Here is a 6,000-nt window from a genome sequence, read left to right as displayed (position 1 = left end):
CCGCCGCCACGAGGCGGAACTTGAACGGAACCAATCTAGGGCTCCGGCAGGACGATCCTGCCGGGGAAACTTCCCTCCCGGAGGTGGAAATCGTCGCCTTCGTCATCACCAACACTCCTCTCGTCGGAGGGGAGTCATCTCCATCAACATCTTCATCAGCGCCATCTCCTCTCCAAACCCTAGTTCATCTCTTGTAACCAATCTCCGTCTCGCGACTCCGATTGGTACTTGTAAGGTTGCTAGTAGTGTTGATTACTCTTTGTAGTTGATGCTAGTTGGATTACTTGGTGGAAGAGTTTATGTTCAGATCCTTGATGCTATTCATTACACCTCTGATCATGATTATGATTATGCTTTGTGAGTAGTTACTTTTGTTCCCGAGGACATGGGATAAGTCATGCTAATAATAGTCATGTAAATTTGGTATTCGTTCGGTATTTTGATATGTTGTATGTTGTTTTTCCTCTAGTGGTGTTATGTGAACGTCGACTACATAACACTTCACCATATTTGGGCCTAGAGGAAAGCATTGGGGAGTAGTAAGTAGATGATGGATTGCTAGAGTGACAGAATCTTAAACTCCAGTCTATGCGTTGCTTCGTAAGGGGCTGATTTGGATCCACTAGTTTAATGATATGGTTAGACGTTGTCTTAATTCTTCTTTCGTAGTTGCGGATGCTTGCGAGAGGGGTTAATCATAAGTGGGATGGTTGTCCAAGTAAGAGCAGTACCCAAGCGCCGGTGCACCCACATATCAAACTATCAAAGTAACGAACACGAATTATATGAACATGATGAAACTAGCATGATAGAAATTCCCGTGTGTCCTTGGGAGCGTTTTTCCTCTTATAAGACTTTGCTCAGGCTTGTCCCTTGCTACAAAAGGGATTGGGCCACTTTTCTGCACCGTTGCTACTACTTGTCACTTGTTACTTTTCGTTTTCTACGTTTCACCTCACTACACCATCACTTGTTACCGCTACTTTCAGTGCTTGCAGTTATTACCTTGCTGAAAACTGTTTATCAGAGCCTTCTCCTCCTCATTGAGTTCGACACTCTTACTTATCGAAAGGACTACGATTGATCCCCTATACTTGTGGGTCATCAGTGTACACTTACATTCATTGTATTTTTTTCTGAAAGATCCAGCAAATCGCTGGCTTCAATTAGATTTATCAGAAAGCAAAGGAAGAACAACATGGCAATGATCCAAAGATCAGAGAAAAATAAGAAAACGACAACGCTATTGGCTGCAGAACAACACTACACTCACATGGCGGATTGCCATCCACCCACAACAAGAGAACGTGGCTCCGACTATGACGAAGAACTACAGAGAACTACACAAGGCTGGCATCACGAAAGATCGCCGAACGAACCATCTGTCACCCGTCATCTTATGTCACCAGGGGGCCCGCACCGCAGCTTCGACTTCACAGCAACAAGCAGCCGAGGTACTCCCACGGGCACACCGGAGAAGAGCCGACTACCACAACCAAAGCCACGCCTCCAAAAATGCTCACCACCGTTATCGTTGTCACAGAAGCCTAACCTCCCTCATTGCGAGACGGACATGACCAAGCAGCACAAACGACATCTCCCACCTATCGCTGGTCCCTCTAGCCGGTAAGAAGCTCTTGGAACGATGCCCCAAGAGGTGGGATGCACGTCGCCGTCATCATCCGATCCTCGGGGATCAAGGGTTTCCCCCGAGCTTCCTTGCACAATGGAGCGGGCAGAAATGCCTCAGCGACGCCTTTCAGAAGGAAGCGGCACCCACAAGCGTCACTATCGCCTGCCTCGGACCAAAGACCTATAGCATTGCCTTCACCTTGAAGCCGCACCGCCAACCACCTATCCGGTCCAATGTCCGCCGCAACCACCTTCAGATATGGACGCCGAGCCCAGCGACCCCAGCCGGCGGCGACGAGGGGAGGAAGGAATGGTGGGTGGGGTGCTGGCGGCGGCAGCTAGGGTTTGCTCCAGAGCCGCCCGCGGGAGCGACACCGGAGTGTGTTGCATTGTCACTTGCACTCATTGTAATCGTGCTATTTCCTTCTAGCAGGAATATCCAACAACAAACAACTAGAATAACATGATAGAGAAACAGGACAAACACTGGAGCTACAATCTGCAAACAGAAAACAACAACCAAGAAAAAAATTCAGTTGTAAGTTGCCAAAAGAAGTCCACACATGAAACCTGCGACTGTATAGCTCTGATAATATACTGAAATAAATTTGAAATGCAGCTACAATCACTCAATCAAGCGGAGATCAGAAGGTGTGAAGATGCAACACTTGATTCTAAGCACTAATAAACAGATAAACCATACAGAACAAATAATTACAATGCAAGACTGAAATAATTGTAAATAAGCAGCAACTGTGAATATTTCTCACAAAATAAAGATTAGCTACTGTAAATAAAGCAGATAAAAACGCACATACTACAATGGCCTGAAAAAGTGACTGCACAAAAACTAGGCATTACAGAACCTAATCATAGCTCATAGCTTAAATTCAGAAATGACTCGAACATGAATTTACTCCAATCAGGGATTACTGCAGGGCATTACAGAACGGGAACTGCAGAGAAACTAGGGCATTGGTGCAGAAAAGATCAAACACTACGTAACAAATTATAGCAAGAAACAACTAAAATCATCAACGACGAACAGGGCACGGACCAATTAAAAAGGAACAGGGGACCTAAACCCATAAAATCAACAACGACGACCAAAACACATAGGCTATAAGACGCACAAAAAAAAACCCAAACCAAACTAGATCCAGAATGCGGTTCACCAAGGGCAGAAACACACTGAAAATTGCACAGAAATGAGGTTCGAATCTGCTTGCCACACACAGAGAAATCACATATCACAGCGAGCAGAAACACAGCTCAAACAATCACACAGAGATCACTGTACAAAATACAGCTGCCACGCAAGCTAGCGAACCACGGCTCAAAATTGCAGAAAACCGAGGATAAAGATCGCACAGGACACAGCTCAAATCATGCTTGCCACTCGAGTGAACCGCATCTCGATATCCACACAGATCGACGGCACAAATCGCACTTAACCGCACCAGCGGATCACACAGAAATCAAGGTACAAAATCACACAGAAACGAAGGACATCAAGGAGATGGGGATCGAAAATCAAACACCCAGAAGAAGAACAGCCAAAAACCCAAGGACTGAAAAATAGCAATTATGTATAAATTGTCCCAACAATCTCCTGATATCTGCATATCAATGGCATTCAACGTATATGTGTACTAGACGGGCCAATAAAACTTGCTATGCCGAACTGATATCATTCTACAGCCACGTATGATTTAGCAAAGTTCAGAGGCTGGTAATGCGTTCCTACTGCCTAGAGCTAGGCCCGCAGGAGGGGCAACGACTCCGCTTGATGTAGCACATGCCACACAGAGGCACGCAGGAATGTGTTCGCGTTTTGCAGTCCGATCACGGGGACATCGCCTCATCGGGGCCGCCGGTGCTGCTGCGGGTGAAATAACGCTTCTTCGGCGGCAGTTGTGACGAGCTGATCCCGGCCAGCAGAGAGAGGTTGGTCTCCTGACCAAGAAACGAGCAAGGCGTCAATATCGCCGGAACTTGGGAACGAAACGAACCAATGTATCGTCTGGACCTGGGAACGAACCAATGCATCGCCGGAACTTGGAACTTACCGTGGTCGCGTTGCACTGCTGCGGCGGAGCGGGGACGGCCTGTTCGACCACAGAAGGTTTCTTCTTGAAATCCACTTTGGCCGGCAGCCGATCAAGGAAGATAGTTCCGCGTGTACGCTGCTGTATGAACGGTCGATCGGCCGGCAGAGTCGCCGGAGGCGCGTCGGCGCCCGACGCCGCCGCTGCTTCTGCACGGGCGTCCCTTCCCTGCAGCTGCGCCGTGAAATAAACATGATTAAGGACGCAAGGATCCAACTCGACAAAGAATCAAACAACGGCATGCTCGCGTGAGGAAATCGCAATGCATATGCAATCAAAGGACTCGACTTACGCTGATAGGGCCGCGCGGCTCCGCCTCGGCCGGGACCAGCTCTCCGGCCGCAGAAGGCACGACGACTTGCTCCGGGCGGTCGGGTAGCCCTGGGTGCTCGATAGACCGGCGCCGCGGTGTCGCAGGGGCGCCGCTCCCCGACGAAATCATGTCCAAACCCCGTCCGGTGCCCTGCATCGATCAAGATCGACCTCGTAAGCAACCTCATCGGAGGTTCTTGGTTTCTTGGGGAAAAAAGAACTAAACGGTCGAAGATTAATTACTCCGCCACCCTGCCGCTGTCCCGTCGGCGAGGTCGTGCTCGGACCCTGTTGCCCTCGCGTGCGGTCTGAAGATCCCTGCACCGTCGCCGTCGCCGTCAGCCCCGCTCGCAGCTCCGACTTCTCGCCCCTATCATCCCGCGGCCGCTTCTTTTGCCCCGCCATATTCTTGTTCAGACTTGGCCGGCAGAGCTCTTTCTCTCTCTCTTTCTCGCTCGCTCGCTCGCTCGCTCTCTGGGACGCGAGCGTGTTTGACTGGAGGCGGGGAAGAAGATTGATTGGACTCGAGGAAGAAGAAGACGGGGAAGGGGAGGGGAATTTATAGGGACGGGAAGGAGGTGCCCAAACCCACCGGCCGGCACCGGAAAACAGAGAGAATGACAGAGATGCAAAGACACAGCGGGAACTTTGCTACTTCAACAACTGGGCCGGAGGCCCGGCCCATACGGGAGGCATCACGACCAAGCGGCTTGCAGGCCCGGAATGGATCAACTGAACTTGTTATCGTGTTTACTTATATTCTGGCAACCACTAAAAATAACCTATATTTCGGCAAATTCTATTTGATGCCACAGGCGTCCGTTACGGGACCTCCTATGTGCCGCATTTTGCGGCGAGAAGCTGCAGCGACGCATAGAGAAGGCGTGCGGCTGGGCCGGCCCACTAAGAAACGATGCAAAGTGTGTATGCAGCCTAAAAATCGCAAAAAAGAAATTGAAACACTGAGAGGAATCGAACCACAACGTTGGCTTCTACCACAAGCGCTGATAGCCACCAGATCGAGTCACTAGATGAGAACAATATCGTATCGCCAACCTACTTAACAACTAATATTTCGTGATATTCCCCCTTAAATAAGTTTCTTCTCCTTTAAAAAAACAAAAAGAGAAAGATAGAAAAATATAGGAAAATAAATAGAAACATAAACATTTTTTAGAACTACTACAAAATCTAAATATTCAAAATTTGCAAACATTTTGTGACAAACAGGAACATTTTCTCAAATTCTGGAAGATTTTTTCGAAAATTTCGAAACATTTTTATAAAAATACTGGAATACGTTTTTCAAATTTCCGAATATTTTTAAATTTTGGATCATTTTTTCATATTCCAGAACTTTTTTAAAATTGTAGAATATTTTTTCAAATTTCGAAACATTTTTGAAACAAAAACACAAAAAGAAATAAAGAAAAAAAGAAAACAAAAAATAAGAAAAACCGATTCATGGAATCTTCTAGAAAGTTCCCAAAACCAAAAAAAACGGTTGAAAACCTCTAGAAGGTTCCCAAAACCGCAATCGCTGAAAGTGCTTGCGGCCGGCCCAAACCCCGTCGCTCGCTCGCAGCTAATGTGCGTTTGCCCGTCTATTTGATGCAAAGAGCGTCAAATAGGGTTTTTCAGCTATTAAGGTGCAATTTTGCAAACGGACGCATGCATTGTCCCCGCGCTGGGCCGGCCCAGGTATGGTTTTCTTCCATGTTTTTATTCACAAATAATGAACCGGTTGGTCAACTGAACTTGTTATCGTGTTTATTTCTATTCTGGCAAATCATATTTGGTGCCACAGACGTTTGTTATAGTGCAATTTTGTAAATGGACGCGTGGAGCGTCCCCGTGCTGGGCCGGCTCGTGTAGGGTCTTCTTTCATGTCTTTATTCGCGAATAATGACTGAGTTGGTCGTGATCATGTTTTTGTTCTCAAATAATG

This window comes from Hordeum vulgare, chromosome 1H (genome assembly GCF_904849725.1).
Source record: "Hordeum vulgare subsp. vulgare chromosome 1H, MorexV3_pseudomolecules_assembly, whole genome shotgun sequence".
Lineage (NCBI taxonomy): Eukaryota > Viridiplantae > Streptophyta > Magnoliopsida > Poales > Poaceae > Hordeum > Hordeum vulgare.
The sequence above is the reverse complement of the archived record's forward strand: the minus strand, read 5'-3'. Positions refer to the sequence as shown.